Raw genomic sequence first — 25184 nt, 5'->3', positions numbered from 1 at the left:
CCCTTAGATTGGGAAACTGGTCCCATTATCCCCAGTCGGACCCGCTATACCAAACGGATAAGGAGCTGCCAACCAAGGTCCAGACCGGGTGGGTATCCCCCTTGTTGTCGACCCGATTTTCGGGGCTTCAACAGGCACTGATGTTGTTTTCCCCATCCAGCTGATTCTCCCTGTGGCTAAGTTCTTACAAGAAGAACAAGATGAGGAGAATGACATGGTAAGAAGAATGAATAACCTGGTTGAACTACAACAGATCAGAGAGCAGCTGGTTGAGAAGTAAAAAGCTCATTAGAAGAAAATCAAAGAAACCTTTGACAGGAAGGAAAAAGTGGACAATTTCCAAGTTGGTGATTGGGTGCTTAAATGAGATGCATTTAAGGAAAAGAGAGGTAATCATGGCAAGTTTGACTCCTTATGGATAGGTCTGTTTGTCATTGCTCAAATTCAGCAAAACAATACATTCATTCTGCATAGTATGGAAGGAAGAGATACTTTTGGTAGCCCGATAAATGGGTGGTTCTTGAAACTTTATTTCGTTTAAGGCTTTAAAGCCTTGTCATTGTAAATATGTTTTTCCAGTTTTTATTTCATTAAAAAATAGACTCCGTGCCCAATGGAACACTAGAAGTAAGATTTTATTTTGTTTTTACAGGAAAGGCATTGATCTATGATCCTTGAAACCTCACAGGGAGGATTTCATCCCCAGAAGGAGCCAGTGTTATCCATGCTGCCAAAAGGCCCAAAAATGGATCCATATAGGCTCTTAAAGTCTCTAAATTTGCTTGAAAACATGCCAAGGGATGCAAAAATACTCTTGAAATCTTCAAGATTTTCTCAAAGATCATCCAATGATCAAAATCAACATAAGAGGAGAGCCCTTGGAATGGCAGAAATACACTATTGAGAGGCACAAATGCTTGAAAACCATGAAAAACCCACAATTTCAGGCTTAAACAGAGGAATGAACAGTAGCTGTTAGATCTAGCTTATCAATAGCCTAGATCTAAGTGACTAATCGCAATCGGCCAAGCAGAAGGGACAGTTTTAAGTTGGGCGCATGACACCGCCGATCAGCAATCACCGATGATCGAATTGGTAGGCCGCATCGACAAGGAGCATATGATATGTTATATAAACGACCTAGGGAGTGAGCGACATGTGATTGTGATTTATTGCATCGCTTATATCACATAGACACTATACCACGGGCAGGGCTTATGCACATACATATGGGCAACCCAATAGCCAGAACCGACGACATTATATATGAGAATTCATAAATGTTGAAGTCTGCGCCAAAGCCATTTTAATGTATTTTCCATGTATTTCATTATATAATGAAATAAAAAGGAAAATATGGGTAGTGTGATAGCGATGGAACTCAGACCTGATGGGTTTCATGAATGAAAATATATAATCTTTGAAGTCTGCAAAAGGCCCATTTTCAATGTTTTTTTGCAGTTTTTGTGTGTTTTCGTTGTTTAAATGAAATACAAAGGAACCTTTGGCTAGTGCCAATTGCGATGAAGCCCGGACCCAAAAGGGTCCAGGAAATGGAATATATAATATCCTAAGTTTGCCAAAGCCATTTTTTGATACATTTTCAGTGTTTTTCGCGTATTTCATAATACGAGGAAAATACACAGGAGCAGGCTTTTTGTGAGTAGCGATGGCAACAAGGGAGGACCCGAGAGATTAATAAACTATTTTTTGTTTAAAATAGAAATATACATTGTTTTCGACAGAGGTCCACAATAGGACAACATTGTTCTGCTATAACAGAAAGCACGCATTGTTAAATCATTGAAAGGGCCACAACACGCGCAGCTCCTCCCCAAACTGATGTAGAGGCCGAGAAGTAGCACATCACATCAATAGCCCAGTGTAGCTCATCAAACAAACATCATGGAGCATTTCTAGCACAGGAGAACTCCTAGACAGCGCAACAAACTACCCAAAATATATAAAAGCGGTTACTCTGTTGTCAGAAGTAGAAAACTATGATCCCATGCTTACCTAGAGGGCATCAAATTAGTTAACAATGCATATTAAACAGATTAAGACTCCAAGCCTCTTAGAGTTCAGGAGCATTGTAAACAGGCTATAAATAGCTGAAAGTAAGATGTAATAGAGGTTCAAACTTCTAGAGATTGTTTCTCCTCTGTTCCTTCAAACTTCTCATCTTCATTCTAGCAATATAAGCTTCTTTTGCTATTATATGTTCAATTTCCATTCTCTTTTTTGTTTTATGCTTGCACTTGAATAGTTTATTCTGGTTTTCTATTGTGTCTAATGCCAGATAACTGTCATCTTATCTCTGCATTGATAAATTAGATTTGCATGTCTTATTTAGTTCATGTAGCTGGTCATTCATATGTGTTTATCTATGCAATCTGCTGGTACACTCAGTATTCTCCATCTATCCATTGAATCTATAAATTATTGATCATTAGTGGTCTAAAGCCTTATATTGGTGAGAGTGTTCATGCATGTTTTGAGTGAGAATAGAGTTGAAATGGTTATCTGACTTGATCCAAACCATCATCCATTCCAATAGTTCTAAGAACAATATTGAAGATTATATGTTACCAAGCATGTCCGAGCTGCAACCTAGGAGAGCTTCCTGGAGTGATAACAGGGCCCAACCCTAGCAGTATAGGTTCCTCTTACTATACTTGTATGCTTATGTTATTTCATAGATTACTTTTTGAATTAATTTTAGCATTGTTTCCTTGCAAGTATTAGTGAATTTGATTAGTTTTCTTCCATTCATGCATATCTCTAGTAGTAGCTTTAGAGAAATAAAGGAATACCAAAAATTTTCATATCATGTGGTTCTTTCCTCACTCCTCCCTTCAGGGACCATGGTTTGAAGGCAAAACTCCCATTCAACCCCCAAAAGATAGAATTCTGATTTCTTATGAAATTTAGGGTTTTCTGCTAATTAGGTTAGCATATTTCTGTTTTCAAGGATAAGTTTGCAATTGTTATTTTTGATATCTCCAGCTTGGTATTAGATTTCATGGTGTTTCACAATAGGCTGCTAGTATTTCCATGCATGAACTAGGAAAATGAATGCTAAAATTTTGTTTTCTTATGTTGATGGAGATCTTTCTTGTTTTGACATGATTTATGGGTAAATGCCAGTGATGTGTGTATTGAAGGAGTTTCAAGAGTGCAGGAAGAATCTCATGTCAAGAGCCTGAGCCTAACTTCATCCATCTATAATCACCAAAAGCCACTGAGTCCATAAACCGAGTTATCATTTCATAAGACCAACTTTCCATGCTTGTTGAGCAAATCAAACCATCCTACAAACTTTGGTTTGAGTTCTAAGGAAGCCCTAGTCACTTCTTTGCCTTATTCCTTCCATCACTCACCTTCCCTAAGCCCTATATCATTGTCTAAATCACTCATTTTTCTTTCGACCTGATCCTATAAGAATACATGGTATCCTCTAGGTGCATTAGGACATCCTATAGACATCCTGTAGGACAACCTGTAGTGGCTTGTTTTGAAGCTGATTTGTGAAAAATGCATCAAGAATGATAGGAGAAGACCCCTTCTTACCTCTCAAGCCATTTACCCTTCACAACCACCTCTCTCCACACCTAATCCACATTCCATACAATCAAGAAGAATTAGCATTAATATTTTCACAAAAAGGAAAAAAAGAAAAGGTTATTGTGTTCTTTCATATGCGCTATAGTAAAGTGTTTGATTAGATCATATTGCATGCTTAGGATAGTTAGCGTTCCACATGTGTTATCTTAGATATCTTTTGAGGCAAGATCTCTTAACATATAGCTAGATGACTGTTGTGTTTTAAGAATTTATCTCAGTTTTTCATTACTGCAGTAGATAATATTTCAATTCTCTTAATTAGGGTGAAATTCCTCTTTCTCCATTGGTAATCAAACTTCATCTATTTGTGTATACAACACTGTCACCTCCAAGTTTGTACAAACCTCGTGTTGATAAAGTAAAGTTGGTAGCCCCAAGAGTTGTAGCATTCTTGCTACAATACTAGAGCTCGTCACTTTTTGGCATCGTTGCTGGGGAGGTGTTTGAGTAGATGTGATTTCTACTTTCTTTCCTCCATTCCTTATCTCCTTCGTTCTACTACTAGTTCCATTTTTCACAAGATAGTTGTAAGTTGGTTTTCTTTTCTTTCCATTTTGCAAGATATTTCATTCAGCAGTTAGTTTCCATTCTGTTTTTCTTTTCAATTTTGCAATTAGTCTTAAAGCTTGAAAAACAACACAAAACAAAAACACTTCTTTCATGCTTGATAGGAATAGGAATAACATAGGAAAATTTCTACCAAATACCCCCCACGACTTCAAATATCCAACCTTCCCTCTTCTTCAGTGATTGCAACTTGGACCCCTTAGGCGAACAACGAAAGATTTTTGAAGAGCCTACAGGGGAAGAAGAAGAAGAAGAAGAAGAAGAACCCATTCCAACTAACCTAATGGCTGAAAATAGAAATGACAAAGGATATAGAGAAAGAATTGAGGGTGCTTTTCCCATTAGAGAAACCAATCGGGATGCCAAGATGAAAAACATATGCCCCTCTGCTCTTCCTCCCTTCCATGGCTTGACCTCAAAATATCTAGATACTGATCCAGGTGGATATTGGTGGCCACCTGCCAAGTCCACCTGGGCCCCCACCATTGTCTTTCTCAGCATTTTCAGTTTCCTTAATTGTAGCACAACTTACTATTTTTAGCAGTTTTTCGGGTCCTGAACTTCCGGAGCCGTTTTGAGGCCCTAAACGACGTTTTTTGGGGAATCCAGGGGCAACATGGGTCCATGGAATGGACCGATGTTTCCCGTTCCAAAAATGATAGTGCTCGGATAGATCTTTCTAATGAGCCATTGTACGCGTCAAACGGAGATCATATGCCAAAGTTACGACCCCAGGAAGTTGATGTACCAACTTACCCCCAAACGGGGCCCACAGTTTGGCGTTTCATCTCCTAGGGTTAGGTTTTGGAATGTTAAGGGTTTTCCATTGTTTCTCAACAATAAATAGGCCTTCGAGCCTCATTGTAACACAGTTCAGAGGCATGTAGCCATCACATCTCTTCTCAGAGATAAGCTACCATCGCCCTAGCTGGTTTATTTCCATTTCTGGTTGTAAGCATATTTCAGTATTTTCCATTAATGAAATGAAGTATTATTTCCACTGCATCTTTGTGTATATGGTTATCTCTGTAATTTGTTGCGTTCCTGTTTAAATCTGGATCAGTGGTATCAGAGCGGTCTGCTTTTTCTCTGTTTTTCTTTGCATGTCCCCAACAAGGTCGGGATATAAGGAGTTAGGGCTTGAACTGGTTCAACCTTTGCAAGACCAGCCTCGCAAATCCCGACGGCCTCCCATGGTGGACGAGAAGAAAGACGAGGGGGCAGGAGATCCCATCAAAATCTTGCTCGAAGAAGCCCTCGAGCGACAACAGAACGCGATGATGGACAACTTTGCCCAGATCCTTTAGCGGCTACCGAGAAGCAACGCATCGGCTTCCAGCAACTACTCTGGAAACACCACACCCTTTAAGGTACAAGTTAATTTTGAAATCCCCATATTCGAGGGTCAGATAGACGCAGATGCCGTAGATAAATGGTTAAATCTGCTAGAGGGTTATTTTTCTGTTCATGAATTTTCGAGTCGGGAAAAGATTGTTTTTGCTCTCCTCAAAGCAGCCCCCCACGTTAAGGACTGGTGGGAAACCTACTGCGAGCAGAAGGATGAAAGTACTGGCTCACTATTTTCAGCCGCACCCACCTGGGATTCGTTCCGAGATGCCATCAAGGAGCAGTACTACCCTGTCGGGAGCTATGAGGATGAATACATAAAGTGGACCACGTTGCGACAGGGAAGGGAACAAGACGTGCCGGAGTTCACCAATCTTTTCCATACCCTTCGCACAAAGTTGGGTATCAAGGATTCGGAGCAACATTTGATACTCAAATACCGTGGCTGCCTGCACAAGTACATCCAGGAAGAAATACAATTCCTAAACATCCCCTCGCTTGGCGCAGCATACCAGTATGCCGTCAAGGTCGAGCATAAGTTTAAACAAAAGAAGCGAGACTTTGGATCTGCAAATCCAAAGCAGTGGAAAGGTGCCCCTAAACCACAAAACAAAGGACAAAGCCAAGGCGGGACAACCCAAGACAACCAGCCGAAGCTGCAAGCAAAGAACAGCGCCGCGAAGCCGAGAAAGGACACTGGAAAATGGTGCGAGTTCCATAAGAGCTCCACTCACAACACAAGTGAGTGTCGGGCCAAGCAGTCACTGGTGGCTGAGCTAGAGGTTTCAGAATCAGATGCATGTTCCGACTCTGAGTCAGAACCTGATAAGGGGTATGAAAAAGGGAAGCAGATCATTGATGCGGACCCCAGCGCCACTGTTGCTACCGCAAAGATCCAGAAAAATGAACCCGAAGATCCAGAGGAGGAGGAGCGTCTCTTCCACTCCCAGATGTGGGTAAAGGACTCCCCGATATAGTTCATTGTTGATAGCGGGAGTCAAAAGAACCTCATTTCGGCAGAGGTCGTGAAGCGGTTGGGCTTACCGACCACAGCACATCCACAACCATACACCATTGGGTGGCTTCACCAAGGACGAGATCTTCGCGTGAGCCAGCAGTGTCGCCTTCCATACAACATCAAGCCCTTCATGGATGAGGTATTGTGTGACATTGCTCCCCTTGAAGTTTGTGATGTATTACTAGGAGAACCATACTTGTGGAAGCGACATGCTGTGTATGAATCAAGGCCCCGTGCTGTTATTATTACATTGAGAAATAAGTTGTTCAGGATACCAGAGGTAGCACCACCTGCCACCCTCTCTTTGATTACTGCAAAACAATGCAGTAAGATCATTTCCAAAACCAGGAAATTTGTTTTCCTGATGATACGCCCTCAAGGAAAGAAGAAGACAGTGGTCGCGGCCTCCAAACGGGGCCCCTCTGCAGGACAACTACAGATGGACAAGATTGTGGAGGAGTACGAGGACATCTTCACTTCCCCGGTAGGGGTTCCTCTGCACTGTCAAGTCAAGCACTCCATCGATCTGACCCCAGGTGCGCCGCTACCCAATGGACCAATTTATCGGCGCTCCGTTCTGGAGAACAATGAAATCAAGAGGCAGATTTAGGAGCTCCTACAGAAAGGTCACATCCATCCGAGTTCATCGCCCTGTGGGAGCCCAATCATGTTGGTACAGAAGAAGGATGGGACGTGGAGACTCTGTATTGACTATCGGGCGCTGAACAAGATCACTGTCCGTAATAGGTACCCGATCCCGCAGATTGATGACCTCCTAGACCAACTAAAGGGGGCGAAATATTTCAGCAAGATCGACCTGAAGTCAGGATATCACCAGGTACCAATCGAACCCTCCGATGTGTGGAAGACTGCCTTCAAATCCAAGGAGGGCCTCTTCGAATGGTTGGTCATGCCTTTCAGATTGACGAATGCTCCTGCAACCTTTATGAGGCTAATGGATGACATCTTGCGGCCATTCACCAACTCCTTTGTAGTAGTATACTTGGATGACATTCTGATCTTCAGCCAGAGTTGGGAAGAGCACCTCCACCACATCCGACAGGTTCTCCAAACACTGCGGCAACACAAGCTATGTGCCAATTTGGAGAAATGCACTTTTGGCATGACCCAGGTTCAGTATCTGGGATACATCATTGATGAACAGGGGGTGCATGTCGATCCAGCCAAGATCCAAGTCATTCGGGATTGGCCCTCTCCAACCACTCTAACAGAGCTCCGCAGCTTTCTAGGTCTTGCCAACTTCTACCGTAGGTTTGTGTTGGGGTTTTCTCATATTTCTTGGCCCTTGAGTCAAGTCACCAAGGGCGGGGCGAAAGCAAAATTCTTTTGGTCTGAATCTCAACAGAAGGCATTCAGGGAGTTGAAGGATTGCCTTTGCACGGCACCAGTGCTCGCGTTACCAGATTTACAACAACCATTTGAGGTCGAGACAGATGCCTCTGACTATGCTATTGGGGCAGTCCTTACTCAGCATGGACATCCAGTGGCATATCACAGTGAAACACTTTCAGACACAGTCCGGAAGTACCCCACTTATGATAAAGAGATGTATTCCATTGTACAGGCCTGCCGACAATGGAAGCATTACATTTTGGGGAAGGAAACGGTCATCCACACAAACCACCGACCTTTACAGTTCATACAGACCCAAGGGAAATTGCAGAATGATCACCATCAGAAGTGGTCTACATACCTGCAACAGTTTCACTTGAATATCAAGTATAAAAAGGGCAGCACCAATAATGTTGCAGATTGCCTCAGTCGACCACCGATCATGGCGCTAACCACCATGCTCAACTCTTGTGGGCACGAGACTTTTGATTGGCCACTTCTCTACAAAAGCGACCCAGAATTCGGCCACACATACCAGACACTCTTGGAGGGTCGGCAGGTTGCAGATTTTCACCTCCAGGATGCCCTATTATGCCACCTCGGTCACCTTTGTCTTCCTTCAAGCGAGCGTGCCAAGATGATTTGGGAAGCACACTACAGTCAGGCTGCTGGGCATTTCGAGGTCGAGAAAACAGTGGCAGTACTGCAAAATTATTTCTATTGGCCGAATCTTCGACAGGATGTTGGGAAGTATATCCGATCATGTACTGCCTGTGCCATTGCCAAACCGGCCATTAAGAAGCATGGCCTCTATACCCCGTTGCCTACCCCTAGTCGACCTTGGGAATCCATCTCCATGGATTACATGTCAGGCCTTCCTTCCACTAAGCATGGAAATGACTCTGTTTTTGTGGTCGTCGACAGGTTCTCGAAGATGGCCATTATGGTGGCCTGCAAGAAGAATATCACAGCCGAAGCCACTGCTAAACTCTTCTTTGAACGAGTGTGGGTGCACTTTGGGATCCCACAGTCTATCATCTCAGATCGGGACAGTCGGTTTCTCAGCACATTTTGGTCCAGTCTCTGGTCAATGCTGGACACCAAACTCACGAAGTCCACAGCCTTCCATCCTCAAACTGATGGCCAGACAGAGGTTGTCAATAGGATGATTGTGCACACTCTGCGCATGTATAACTCAAAGCATCCACGTACATGGGACGAGAGCCTCCCCTATGTTCAGCACAGCTACAACCGAGCTCTTCACAGCTCCACTGGCCATAGCCCTTTTCAGGTGGGTTTGGGATTCCAGCCACTATGCCCCATTGATGTGGCCATGCCACTTGCAGCTACTCACATGAATTCAGCTCATGTCCAGTCCGAAACAGATAAGGCCACCAGCTTCATTGAGCGCATCCAACATATTCGCCAGCAGGTCCATGACATTCTTGAGAAATCAAATGCCAAGTACAAGCAGCGACATGATCAACATCGGATGCCACACAAGTTTCAGGTGGGCGACAAAGTCTGGTTGCATTTGCAAAAGGAACGCCTTACTGGAGCCTATCGGAAATTGAGACCACTCCGATATGGTCCTTACACCATTACTAAGGCTATGGGAGACAATGCATTTGAGCTCAGCATTCCCCCATTCCTTGGCCTACACCCAGTGTTCAATGTGGACCGCCTTCGGCCATACTTTCCACCATTGCTAGACACATCCGACATTGCAGAACAGCTCAAACCCACAGAATTAAATCCAGATTGCATGGAACAAGCTGCAACTGATCGGATCATGGACACACAGATCAAGAACACTCGCCAACAGAATATCCAACTGTATCGAGTTGTCAAATTAGGCCAACTCCTTCAGCAGGGCAAGTGGCTCACCAGGGAACAAGTTCAGCAGAAGTTTCCCCATCTCATGGAGGAGCTCAACGCAATGGGGATCATTGCTTCCTAAGGGGGGAGGAATGATCCAGGTGGATATTGGTGGCCACCTGCCAAGTCCACCTGGACCCCCACCATTGTCTTTCTCAGCATTTTCAATTTCCTTAATTGTAGCACAACTTACTATTTTTAGCAGTTTTTCGGGTCCTGAACTTCCTGAGCCGTTTTGAGGCCCTAAACGACGTTTTTTGGGGAATCTGGGGGCAACATGGGTCCATGGAATGGACCGATGTTGCTCGTTCCAACAATGATAGTGCTCGGATAGATCTTTCTAATGAGCTATTGTACGCATCAAACGGAGATCATATGCCAAAGTTACGACCCCGGGAAGTTGATGTACCAACTTACCCCCAAACGGGGCCCACAGTTTGGCGTTTCATCTCCTAGGGTTAGGTTTTGGAATGTTAAGGGTTTTCCATTGTTTCTCAACAATAAATAGGCCTTCGAGCCTCATTGTAACACAGTTCAGAGGCATGTAGCCATCACATCTCTTCTCGGAGATAAGCTACCATCGCCCTAGCTGGTTTATTTCCATTTCTGGTTGTAAGCGTATTTCAGTATTTTCCATTAATGAAATGAAGTATTATTTCCGCTGCATCTTTGTGTATATGGTTATCTCTGTAATTTGTTGCGTTCCTGTTTAAATCCGGATCAGATACTTTCTTATTTGAGTTCACTGTCATATGAAGAACTTATTATTACACCATTGATGATTAGAAATTGAAATTATTCCCATCCACACTGAACGATGTAGATCTACGGTGGTTCATGGGTCTACCTAGGGATAGTATCACCACCTGGGCTTAGATGCAGCAAGATTTGAACAAAAATTATAGGGATTACTACAGGTCCAAAGACACTAAAGAGGAATTTTTTAGAATGACGTTGGGGCATGATGAGTCCTTAGAGGATTATGAGGAAATAATCTAGCTTAGCAACAAAAGGGTCAGGTGCACACTTGATCCTGAGTCACTTAAGCTATTCCTACTCAGGGGGGTCAGGGAAGATCTTCTGAATACCCTAAACGTGCTATCAGGAGGGGACATCTACCAGCTACCCTATGAAGATATCAAGACTATCTTTAAAATCCATTCTAGGGTATCTAGGAAAAAGGGTAGGGGTAGTCAGATAGTGGCCAACTCATCCTCTTCCAACACATATAAAAGGTGAAATTGGAAACATGTTGGAAGATTTTAAGAGTGAAATGTTGCAAACCCTTGCCCTAAAGATGGACACTATGCAAATCAAGAGAAAGCGGGAGGAAGAAGAGAGAGAATTAGCCATATTCTTTCTTAGATGCATAAGGAGGCATGCTAGGAATGAATGTCCATTAAACGTGATAGAAATATTCTTAGTCTATGAAGAAAACCACTCCACATACAAGTGCCCTTCTCTACCTGGACTAAAAGATGTGTACCAGGGAACTGAAGGGGTGACTGAAGAACTCTTCCACATAAATCAAAGAAGGTCCCATGGGCCTCGACCATACCAAAAGTGCATGTAAGGGTAATCATATGCATATTACAACTCTAACCAAAACACATCCATTCCCTCTTGGGAGCCCCTACTCATCCATCTTGGTCTACACCTTCTCCATAATATTTTTCACCTTAGTATCATTCCCAGCCGACCAACCAGCCGTTTCAGCCATATACTCCTCCACAACCTCAATGGAATGCACCACCCCAGGGGTGGAGGGCCCCATACAACAATGCTCTAGCTTTATTACCTTCACCTCCTACTAAACCACAAATTTTACACTGCACTCCACCTAAACAACCTCAGATGCCTGCCCAACCAAATATGAACCTGAATAATAGACATGCACTGCGGGTCTACAGTGGAGAGACATCCTCCCTACTTATGCTATGGAAATTCAAGAAATCAACCCGAGTTTTGGAAGAGTACTCCCAGACAACCAACCTCCATCTCCACCTAGATAGAGTGAGGAGGAAAGAGAGGAAAGTATGCCTAGAGTGAATCCACCACCCTTTCCTGAAAGATTAACTCATCCAATCCATCCTACCCGAGAAGAGAATGAACTTCTGGGTAAATTGAAAAATCTGTGTGTCAAAATTCCACTTCTCCAAGCCATTAAGGATGTACCTATTTATAACAAATTGATTAAAGAAAAGTGTTTCAAACACCCAGGGAGGCGAAAGAGAGACACCCCTACCATTAATGTCATTGGACAACTATCCGACTTAATGTTGGGGCAGGTGATTTGCCCAAAGTATTTAGACCCTGGAAGCCCTGTAATAGATATACACATCAATGGCACCATTGTCCCACATACCTTGATTGATCTTGGGATGCCATTAATGTAATGACTAAGGACACCATGCTCAAGCTGAATCTCTAGGGTTCATTAAGAAAGACCATGACAGTCTTGCCGATTGTAGACCAATCCACAGTAGCCCCTGAGGGGATTGTTGAGGATGTGATGGTCTCCACTGACTCCTAGGAGTACCCTAGAGACTTCCTAGTTCTCCAACCTAAGGCCAAGTTTAATGGTTATCCTCTCATATTTGGGAGGCCATGGTTAACCACTGTCGATGCCTACATCAGCTGCAGGGCTGGAAACATGACTATAAAAATGGGTCTCTATCCAAGAAGTTGGTCTTATACCCTCCTGCTCAGCCATTTTTGGAACATGATTTACCTTTATGGCTAGAAGAGGAGGAAGAAGCTGAACTCTACTCTGCCCAACTCTATACCCTAGAAACTACCATGGGAGGAGGACAGCCTGATGAAGATGATTTGATTGAACACATCCTCCAAAATCCAACTCCCAACACCTTGTCTCTAGAGGAAGTAGTGAAGGAAACCAAGAGAAACCATCAGATTGATCTATTCTTAGCTAATTCAAACCCTAATCGTGTCAAGAAAATAGAATTTGGCCCTGAAAGAACTCTAGAAATCAACCCCTCTCTTTCTATACAACAAGAAGAAGAGTTATGTAACATGCTAAGGAAGCATTTGGATGCCTTTGCTTGGAATTACAAGGATATGAAGGGAGTGCACCCCTCAGTGTGTACTCACCACATTTATATCAAAGAAGGTTGCAAACCAGTCCGATAACCCCAAAAGAGAATGAATCCAACTCTCAAGGATATAATCAAAGAAGAATTGCAAAAGCTACTAGATTCAAGATTCATTTACCCTATCTCGGATAGTGAGTGGGTCTCTCCTTTTGTGTTGGTACCAAAGAAAAATGGGAAGTGGAGGATTTTTGTTGATTACAAAGAGTTGAACAAAACAACAAAGAAGGACCATTTCCATCTACCTTTCATTGACCAAGTGTTAGATGGCCTGGCAAGGAAAATGTTTTTCTCTTTCTTGAATGGGTTCAATGGGTATAATCAAATCCATATTAGCCTAGAGGACCAGGATAAAACCACCTTCACATTTCCTTGGGGTACTTTCACTTATAGGGTCCTTCCTTTTGTCTATGCAATGCCCTTGCCACTTTCCAGAGTGCAGTCTTGAGTATCTTTACCGAGCTAGTCCATGATGCAATAGAAATTTATATGGATGACTTTACACCCTATGGGTGTGATTCCTAGGAGGCTCTCTCTAAGCTGGGTAAGGTGTAGAGCAAATGAATTGAAATGAACTTATCCCTTAGTCCTGAAAAATGTGAGTCCTTGATGACTACAGGGACTATTCTAGGTCACTCAATATCCAAAGAAGGATTACAGGTAGACCCAAATAAGATATCCATCATCAAAAGGGTCTCGACTCTGCAAAAACAGAGGGATGTCAAAAGCTTTTCATGTTTAGCTAGATACTATAGGAGGTTTATAAAAGATTTCAACAAGTTAGCTTCTCCTTTATTTGGGTTATTGGCCAAAGACTCAAAATTCTTATGGTCAGAAAGCTATCAAGAAACCTTGGACACCCTAAACAACAAGTTGACTACTGCACCTATTCTCTGAGGCCCAAATTAGGGTCTTCCTTTCAATATACATTCTGATGCCTCTCACAAATCCATAGGAGCATATCTAGGCCAAATAGATGGCAAGCTACCCTATGCCATTTACTTCATCAGTAAGAATCTATCAAAAGCTGACCTAAACTACATAGTGACTGAAAAAGAGCTCCTAGCTGTTGTGCATTCTTTGAATAAATTTAGGAATTACATTACTAGTTACCAAACATTTGTACATACTGACCATGCTGTAATTAAATAATTGATGAATAAACCTGATGTAAATGTCTCGTTTATTATATGGTTACTTTTATTGCAATAGTTTGATTTAACAATTATTAATAAGCTTGGCAAGGAGAATATTGATGCAGATTTTTTATCCATAGTGACTTTGCCTACAGGGGAATAAGTAATGGTTGATGATTAGTTACCAGATGAACACTTATTTTCCATTTCATTTCTCTCTCCATGGTTTGTTGACATAGCAAATTACTTGGTGTCTACACAGTTTCCACCAAACTTGTCCTCCAAGGAAAAGAGTAAGATCATAAGGAAGAGTGTCACATTCACTTGGATTGGGGGAAATCTCTTCAAGCTATCCTGGATCAAATTATGAGAAGATGTGTCAGGGAGGAGGAAGTCTTTGACACCCTCCTAACCTGTCATAATGGGCCTTGTGGAGATCACTTTGTAACCAAAAGAACAACATTAAAGGTACTACAAGCTAGTTATTCTTGGCCCACTCTTCACCAAGATGTGAGGAGGTATACCAGTTAGTGTGATCGGTGCCAAAGGATGGGGAAACCTACCCCAAGGGATTAAATTCCTCTGCAAGCTCAAGTGAATTTCAAGCCATTTGACAAGTGGGGCATGGATTTAATTGGGCCTATTGACCCTCCATCCAGACAAAATTAGTACATCATTGTGTGCACTGACTATCTAACTAAGTGCGTTGAAGCCAAGGCCATCAAAACTGTAGCAACAAAAGAAAAGGTGGCTAAATTATTAAGGGATAATGTGTTTTATAAGTTTGGGTATCCTAGAGAATCTGTCATTCATCAAGGCAGTCAATTTACATCTCACATGATTGAGAATTTGTTAAGGTAGCACAAGATCAAGCACAGAACATCCACTGCTTACCACCCACGGGCTAATGGACAAGTGGAGGTAACCAACAGAGCGCTGGAAGGCATTCTGACCAAAGTGATTATTAGCAGTAGAAAGGATTGGGTAGATAGATTTTTTGAGGCCACTTGGGCCTAAAATACCACCTGGAAGACCACCACTGGGTTCACTCCTTATGATCTGATCTATGGGAAGAGAGCCCTGCTCTCCATTGAATTTGAATACAACACCTTAAGAATGGCAGCACAACTGGATCTAGATCTCACCAAGACACAACAAGAAACATTGCTCCAGCTGAATGGGTTAGATGAATTTAGGATGCAGGCCCTCCTACACAAAGAGGTGACTCAAGTTCAAAGGAAAATTTGACATGATAAGAATATACAGGACAAACAGTTTCAAGAAGGTGATTAGGCTTCGTTTTATGATTCCCAGTATAAGGATTTTAAAGGGAAGTTAAGGACTAGATGGTTAGGGACTTATGTTATAGAAAATTGTCATGATAATGGTGTTGTACAGATAAGAAACATTGATGCAGAGGCTATCCATTTGCTTGTCAATGGGTATAGATTAAATATCTACAAGAAGCCCTTGTCAAAGAAAGAATTCATTAATAGCATTAGCAAGACAGTGATGGTGGTAGAGCAAGTCTCAGCTTCCATCCCACCAAGTGCCTAAAAAAGAAAAAAAGAAAGAAAATAAAGGAAGAAAATAAAGAGACTTGGATGAAAACCTCCATCATGCACCTGAGTCCCACTATTAGGTTGAAAACCTCTTGAGGCAGCCCAATGGTGTTTAAGAAAAAAAAAATATGTCTAGGTGAAAACCTCATTCGAGGCACCTAGGAAAGGCAACCAGGATGAAAACCGCCTTGGAGGCAGACTAGTTATTTTATGAAAAGAAAAAAAATATATACAAAAAAATTGGAAATTTTGTGTTGCAGGTCAGCAAAAGGAGGATAAGCATAACATGAGAGGGATAGAGGGACCTACAAGAGCCTTGTTTCAATCCACCCATTTCATATCTTTCATTATTCACCTATTCTTCCACTTATGAACTCCTCTAGCTCATCTTACACAAGCTCTGTGTTTTCTACAGGATTCCCTATAAACCTACAAGAGTTTCCTGTAGGAATTACAATGGCCTTGAAAATACCAAGAAAGGTATTCTGAGAGCAAGGGGATGAAAAGTCTGTGTCTGAATAAAAAAACCTTTCACTCCACCACATCCTAGACATTCCTTTCATAACCATGTCACCCCTGCATCCATCAAAGAAATCAATTCAAAAAGTACAGATTACAAAAGAGAAAGAAAAAAACAGAAGAGAGAGAGAAGAGGGAAATAGGAACAATACCTAAAGGCAACATCTCTCACCTACCATTCCCTGCCACCCTTCTCCACTAATTCCAACATCCCTCATGCTTCAGATTTGAGAAAAGGTATGAAAGTTTAGGGGAGAGGCAGCTACAAGACATCCTGTAGGTAACCTATAGGAATCCTATAGTAGCATATCCCATAAAGGGAACCTCATAGTTTGCATCTATCTTCAGCACAAGGACTCCAAGGATGTGGAAGCTCCTCCAGAGATCAGTAGTAGCAACAAGATCACCAACATCACTCTCCAACATGCATCATCATCAAAGCATCTTACCCACAAGCATGTCATCTTACTCATGCTCTCTCATTAGTACGATATGATAAAAACTGTAGGCTTATGTGAGAGTTGATTTTATAAGTAAAGGTGGCCAGTTAACTAGGCCACCTTTGGCTAGTTGATGAGAAGAAAAAATTTAGACCACTCCACACGTGCCAAAATTAAAATCAGAAGAAAAAGGGAATAAAGCAAAAAATGGTTAAGTTATGAAGGAAAGGAGTGGGGGATGATTGCGAGGTGAGGTGGAATGATGGACTCATAGTGGGACCAATGATCCAAAAGGAGGTGCTCGTACTTAGGAAACCGACACACCACCCCACATGATCAACCATATATGGGAATAAAACACCAATTCCCATATAAAGAGAGCATTAGAAATTTCAAGATTTCATCGAATGAAGAGGTTGCTCTCGGCCTTCCTAAAGTAGCACCTACAGGAGACAGCCAACATCTACGTGCAGGAAACCTACAAGAACCTAAATGAAACCTACAAAAAGCCTACAGGATACTGAGAGATCAATCTACAGTACTATTAATAAGCACTAAGGAAGGAGAAATCAAAGGTTATCCTCACCAAAACATAAAAAAGTGAGGTAGGAGCTATAACTTCCATAATTTCCATTTGAAAGAAAAATCCTCAATTTTATTAAGGAAATTTCAGTATAGGAGAGTTGTATTGCATGTCACTAAAAGTTAACATTCATATCTCCCTCACCAACCAAAATTCTTGAATTATGTCCTCACAAGCCTCCACAGTTACCAGGGAAAGATGATAGGAGGTTTCAACAAGAGAGAACACACAAACATAGCAAGGATCCACCAACATCCTCCTGTAGTGGAAATTTTCACAAGGCACCAATGTATGGTGTTCTTTGAGAGGATGAGAGGATACGATGATGATATGGCTAGAGAATTTTCTCTCTCACTCATACCCCTCACTAGGACCAATTCCACTGTTGTGGTGAAAGGCTTATCAGTAGTAATTACCCCTGAAGTTATAAGTATAATCACTACACTCCCTTTAGGGTTACCATGGAGAAAAGAATACAAGGGTAACAACACCCTTGCAAAGAAAAGATTCTTTTTGGAAGGAGAGGAGCCAATGGAGAACAAAAATGGGGTTAGAATGGAAAGAATTCCATACCCTTGGAATGAAGTCAGTTACCACCTCATTAAATACATATCATGTGAAGGGCGATATAGTGTGTTGTATGGATACCACTTCAAACACCTCAAATAACTGAGATTTGGAGAGAACACACCTCCTCAAAGTAGATTGAGTATACCCTATTCCTTTTACAGTTAATGATAGACATGAGCATCAAAATGCAAGAGGGAAAACATCAACAACTAGCCCATCATGGGTTGATCAAACTAATCCTTGAGTATTCTCTACAAAACCTAAGACTCCCTATTACATGGACAACTTTTAGAGACATGTAGGCAGGAGGAGCAATTCAAGCTCTTGAATATGACAAAATTCCCACTGCTAGTGCAAAGGGAGAAGAAACAGAGGAGGAAAATGAAGAAGAAACAAAGGAGGAGAATGAAGAAGAAACAGAGGAGGAAAAATAAGAAGAAATATAGGAGGAGAGTGAAGAAGAGATAAAGGAAGAAACAAAAGAAGAGATATATGGGCAGAGTGAAGAAACAGAGCAGGAAGAAGAAGAAGAGAAATGTGGAGACAAAGAAGAAAATTAGAAGGAAAATGGAAAAGAGGGAAAAGGATAGAAGGATAAGCCAAAGTCTGTAGCTCAAGGAAAATAAGGGGAAGAATCACCAAGGGTATCTCTAGAACCCATAGAGAAACAGGAAGTAGCTTCTCTTACTATCCTAAGTACACCTATCAAATCAAAAGGGAAGAGGAAAATAGAAACCCTACTGTACTTCAGGACAAGAAAGAGCATTAGGATTAGACAAGGGAGACCTAAAACCCCCACCAAAACTCCAATTTAGAATTCACCAAAGCAGTAAGAAAAGGTAGCTCCTCTAGAGAAAAATCAAGGAGAATGATCATCAGAACAAGCCTCTCCCAAATCTCCCATCACTTATGTTAGGAGGCATGTCACAAGGTCAACCTCATCAAAGGGAAAAGGTCTCCTACAGGAGACATAAACAGGCCTACTGGAAGTAGAGGCCATCCTACAAGAAACTTTGTCCAACTTACAAGAAACATAGAACATGGACCAAGAAGGTATCACTCAACAAGAAAAAAATAAAGAAGACTAAGAACTGAGAGAACCTAGTCCATAGCCAAACCTTAGCTCCTACTAAAGGTTCATTGAAGGAGGTAGGGTAATCCCATAGAAGTTTGTCATTCCCCTATTCTTTGAACTTGAAAAGAAGAGGGCAAGGACACACATGTGGATGCAAATTTCCAAATCTAAAGGGGTGGAGGATGTAGGCCACATGGAGGAGAAATGGAAGGAGATGGGCAAAAAGCTGAGCAGCATAAGGGACAAAGAAGAAATTATGAAATCTCAATTAGAAGTAGAGAATTCATGGCTAAGGGGACAAATACCAGAAAGGGAAAGCTAGCTCAAAACTATGGCCAATTTATCCTTGGAGGCAATCTAGTGTAGGATTCCAGCAAAGTCTTATGCCTTGTATCTCAAGGAACAATTGCTACAATTCCAAATAAAGGCTCTAGCACAAAGAGGAACTATGCCCTTCCAAGACAATATATAATTGATTGGTCTCTGTGATCAAAGCACCATGGAATATAGAGCAAAAATATTTGAGGTTTACCTACACAGCTTGTCCTTGATAGATTTAAATGTGTGGGACACAAATTAAAAACTAGGGGACTTGCAATTTATGACCTTAGCATCATGGATGAATCATGAGGAGGCAAGAGCTAGAGAGATAAAAAAGGTAATGGAAAAATAAGAGACAGAACCCCTTCTGATCAGAGTTGAACAATCTAACCCAATGGTTGTCCTCATCACTCACAACCTCATTGCAAATGATCCCAATCTTGCACCTAGGTACCATGTTGCACATGGACAAGCAGTCACAAACTTTGAAGACATGTTTAGATTGCTAGGAGATGAAAACATGAAAGCTTACCAAAGGAGATGGAACACCTTAACTTACAACCTAAAAATTAGAGAATACCATTCTTCTGACAGAATGAGAGAGGCACTAAACAGAACCCCCATGTATAAGCATGCTCTACAAAGACTCAAAGTCAATTGGATTGGCCTGAGGCTTAGTCCACCATTTCTTTTATGAATGTTGAAAGAAAGGAAAGAAGAAAAAGAAAGAAAGTAGTGGCAAGAGATAGAGAGGAAGGCAGGATTTTATTCAAAGAAAGAGGACACTACAACAGAAGCATGGGATGTCAGGGAAGCCACCAGAGAAATGAAGGACATGAACATAGATTAGGCTTCTCAGAGGATGAGAAACACTATCAGTAGGGGGTGATGATGAGGCTCATCATTGGGTAAATATGTGGACCTTAATACACCTCCAAGCTTACTAAAATCAACTCTTCTCAATTCCTTACATGTTTTAATTATATTTTTCTTAATGAGAGGAGTAAAGGTAAGATGTTATGTCTAGTGGTCTAATGTGCATTGGTTACAGGATTTTGGGAGAGGAAATCCTATGAGACAATAAGGAGATATTATAGGAGATGGATCTCCCTCATTAAATCCTCACTCATTCGGATATCGCTCAATCAAATAACACTAGCTTGGAGTTGCAGGTAGTCGAGTCATGAGGAACATTGGCAGTCGAGTCAGTGATAGTTAAGGACCATTTCATCTTGATATTGAGAGCCAAGCCTCCCTAGATTTTATGAATTTGTTGGAAAATTCAGTTGTATAAATAAGAAGGCCTAGAGCCTCATTGGGATTAAAATTTTTTATGCATGATAAATAAGCACTTTCGAGTTGAAGGATTGTGGAAAAACGCTATTATGTATTTTTTGATATGTTAACGAAAATGAGCATTTCCCTGATCCAGCATTGAGTTGACTCAGAGGGCTGAAGCTCTTGGGTTAGGGCCCAACACTAGCAGTAGAGGTTCCTCTTATTGTACTTGTATGCTTAGGTTATTTCATAGATTACTTGTTGAATTAATTTTGGCATTGTTTCCTTGCAAGTATTAGTGAATTTGATTAGTTTTCTTCCATTTCTACATAGAGATAAATGAATACAAAAAAGGCTAATAACAAGTGGTTCTTGCCTCACTCCTCCCTTCAGGGACCATGTTTTGATGGCTAAACTCACATTCATCCCCAAAAAGAAAGAATTCTGATTTCTTATGAAATTTAGGGTTTTTTGCTAATTAGGCTAGCATATTTCATTTTTCAAGGATAGGTTGCAATTGTTATTTTTGATATCTCCAGCTTGGTATTAGATTTCATGGTGTTTCATAATAGGCTGCAAGTATTTCCATGCATGAACTAGGAAAATGAATGATGAAATTCTATTTTCTTATGTTGATGGAGATCTTTCTTGTTTTGACATGATTTATGGTTAAATGTCAGTGATGTGTGTATTGCAGGAGCTTCAAGAGCGTAGGAAGAATCTCATGTTAGCAGCCCCATCCTAACTTCATCCATCCATAATCACCAAAAGCCACTAAGTCCATAAAATGAGTTATCATTTCATAAGACCAACTTTCCATGCTTGTTGAGCAAATCCAACCATCCTACAAACTTTGGTTTGAGTTCTGAGGAAGTCCTAGCCACTTCCTTGCCTTATTCTTTCCATTAATCACCTTCCATAAGCCCTATACCACTATCTAAATCACTCCTTTTGCTTTTGGCCTAATCCTGTAGGAATACAGGGGATCCTGTAGGTGAATTAGGACATCCTATAGACATCCTATAGGACGACCTGTAGTGGCCTGTTTTGAGGCCAATTTGTGAAAAATGCATCAAGAAAGATAGGAGAAGACCCATGCTTGCCTCTCAAGCCATCTGACCTTTCACAACCACCTCTCACCACACTTAATACACCTACCATATAATCAAGAATAATTAGCATTCATGTTTTCACAAAAAGGACAAAAGGAAAAAGTTGTTGTGTTCGTTCATATGCACAACAGTGAAGTGTTTGATTATATCAGATTGCATGCTTAGGATAGTTAGGGTTCCACATGTGTTAGCTTAGAGCTCTTTTAAGCAAGATATCTTAACAGATAGCTATATGAATGGTCTATTTTAAGCATTTATCTTAGTTTTCCATTACTGTAGTAGATAATATTTCAATTCTCTCAATTAGGGAGAAATTCATCTTTCTCCATTGGCAAGAAAATTTCTTCTAAATCAATAGTAGGTTGGTTTGAGAAACCCTAATGGTCTATCACCAACTCAGAAGTGACAAAGAGTGGATCCATTGCATCTATTTGTGTATACAACACTGTCACCTCCAAGTTTGTATGAACCCCGAGTTCATAAAGTAGAGTTGGTAGCCCCAAGAGTTGCAACATTATTGCTGGATTACTTGTGCTCATCAGAAGGTGAGATCCTAGTCTCCTCTCCAAGTCATTCATAAGTTTATTCTACCCATACTCCTCACATAGATGATGAGCAGGGATATGAATTCGCTCGAAAAGGCTTTCCTTATACAGGAAGATTCCTGTCTCGCTCCTATCCTAAAACTAGTGGACCCATGTTGCCACATGGTTATAGGGCTTTAGCTCAGTTAGTCTCGGGTACTCCTAGTGCCTCTTCATTGTATCAGAACCCCATTTTGTCTTCTAAATCTATGCCTACATCAAGTTCTTTCATTCAAAACATGACCTCTCGACCAATTGTGCAAACTGAAGTCACTTGAGTTCTAGTTCAACATACCATTCCGTCTCAACCTATTTCATCGTTTCAACTGACTGTCTCAGGTCAGGTCTTGGTAAGTTCTTCTATCCCTCCATTGAGAGGATAGACTATGCCACCGCCTAGGGGGAAAGATTCGAATATTCCTCTTATGTCAGGCGAAACCAGTGTGATTGGATTACAAACTCACATGGTTGGAATGAATCAACCTTTTTATGGTGCCATTCCCAACCCTGCTGGTCCATCCAGGTTAGGTAACATCCAATACCAACATCCATATATGTCTCAGGTCCCATTTCAATAGGCTTATGTCCCATATGGTTCGCAAGCCTTGGTTAATCCACCTTACATTCCTCAAGTTGGACCTTATGTTCAGCCTAGTCAACCTGCTATTCCTAGTGGGTATGGCCAGATCCAATTCGGGAACTATCAATACCCTTAGGGTATAACCCCAGAACTATCCAACTACACTTGCAGCAATGAGGACAACCTTTGCAGTGGTAATGGAAACCTTCATAGTAGTAAGGGCAGTCTTTGCAGTAGCAAGGGCAAGCATTGTAGCAATAAGGACAACTACTACAACCGCAAGGGAAACCTTTTCAATAGTCGCAGCAACCTTTGCATCTGCAAACTCAGTTTATGCAGTAGTGCTCTCAACCTTTATCCTCGCAAATCCAACCTTTGCAATAGAAACAAGTCAGCCTTGGAAGCAACAAGCTTTATATGTGTATCAAAAAGGTCAGCCTTTACAAGGTCAAGGTCAACCACTGCATCACTAGGCTCAATCTCCTTATGTCCAAGGTCAACAGTTTCAACAACCTTATAACTTGTATACTGCATACAATGCTCATCAGTGGCCTATGGCAAGCTAGTATCAAACCTACCCAGGACCGAATCCTCCTTATGGGCAAGGTAACCCTCAGTGTGGACAAAACCAAATTCCATATGGACAAAATCCTCCACTATGGGGGAAAAATCCTTACCAACAAGGATGCACTCCGTAGTTTGGGTCTCCTCAAAGGCCCTATATGCCCTTTAACATGAAATTTCCTTTCTTCTCTACATTGGAGTTGCGTGATGTTTCGAGGCTCACGAATGATCCCATTCTTCATTCGCGTTATCGACCTCTAGTTTCGATGAAGATTCCAAGTGATTTCCCCAAATTCAATGGAAAAGTGAAGGAGGATCCGCAAGCCCACATGATGACATATCACCTCTAGTGCTCCTCTAATTCGTATGTCAATGATTCTATCTGTCTTCGACTCTTTCAAAGAACTCTCACAGGTGCTGCCACTAAATGGTACATCGAATTTTCTTGAGGTACCTATGGTGATTTCAACTATCTCACTATGGTTTTCCTCACTCATTCCTAATTTCCAGTTTTCTATAAAACTGCTATTCATTTTCTTGTGTCCCTTAAGTAAGACACAATGACCCACAATTCTGGTCATATCCATGAAGGGAGATGTCAACATTGCCTCATTAAGTTTGGGGATGCTGATGAGTTCTTGGGAGAATAGTTCACAAAATCATTCATCAGCAAAATTGCTAAGGACATAGCCATGGGTTGATGTGTTACTAAAGAGAAAGCTATCACCCATGCCTAGTATTTAGAATTGGTCTATTCGCAATCTGGCACATTGTATGAGATGTTACGTGATGCTCTGATACCATCATCAGATCTAATAGCATCAAATTCCTTGGATACTCCACCTGTTGATGGTGTGATTAGTTCTGTGTCTCAAACTCCTACGAAAGCTTCTTCAAAGCAAAAATCTATCTTGAACACTCGCTCTAATAATCCCTCCAAAAATTCATCTAGTCCTAGTAAGACCTTTGAGGTTCATGTTGTCTAGTATACCACAACAGATAAGACCTCTAAAGATAAAAGGAATGGAAAGGGTAAGGCCAAATATGATGCCCCAAAACAAGACCTTCCTAAATGTTCTGTTGATGATGCTTCTTGAAGAAAACCGAAATATCATTGCCTCATATGTGAGGAGGATAATTACACTAAGGATTGTCCCCGATGATCTAAAGTTAGTCACTTGCTGAAAGGGACTCCGACTGTCTTAAGAGAACCCTTTCCATCACAGCAAACCCAATTGGTAGACTAGCCTAAGTCTTCTGCTTCCTTAGGTTCCCAAGTGTTCATGATGCAAGTTTCATCACGTATCTCGATCACTACTTGAATTAAGAACTATGAAGCCACATCTAAGTAGACAATGGAGAAAGAAGCCACTAATACTCCTTCCACTTCTACTCTGTCTAGTTCTAGTCTACTCCATATTGAGCACCCTAACAATGAGTCTGGCATCCGACCACCTCCCAAAGTTGTTCTTCAGAAGTCATCTTTCAATCCAAATGCTAGAGCTGCACAAGACTACAATATTGTTGAGGATTTAGCTCAAGCACCTTCGATGATGTCTGCCTTGGAGGTTCTTCAATCCTATCCAATGCAATGGAAGTCACTGTTTTCTGCTATAGGTGCTATCGATCCTTCTGATTCGAGTCTGATTAGTTTTGATCTAGAGAATCATGTATCTCGTCTTCCTCATTAGATTACATTTCTTATACAAGTCCTTATCAAGGAAAATACGATTTATAGAATGGTTATTGATGAAGGTGCCTCAACCTACATCATGTCAGTTTCATGTTGGAAAGCCATTGGCTCTCCTCCTCTTAACCAATATCCAAACACCTTGGAATCCTTTTATCGCAAAGGTTAATGACCATACGGTATTCTCACGAACTTACTAATTACATTAGAAGGAAAGACTATTGAATTAGAAGTAGAAGTTGTAGATGCCAATCTCAACTACAACCTTCTTCT

This window comes from Pinus tabuliformis, chromosome 7 (assembly GCF_031772625.1).
Source record: "Pinus tabuliformis cultivar Carrire ecotype Pingquan chromosome 7, CPIR1, whole genome shotgun sequence".
NCBI classification, from domain to species: Eukaryota; Viridiplantae; Streptophyta; class Pinopsida; order Pinales; family Pinaceae; genus Pinus; species Pinus tabuliformis.
Note: the sequence above shows the minus strand (reverse complement) of the source record.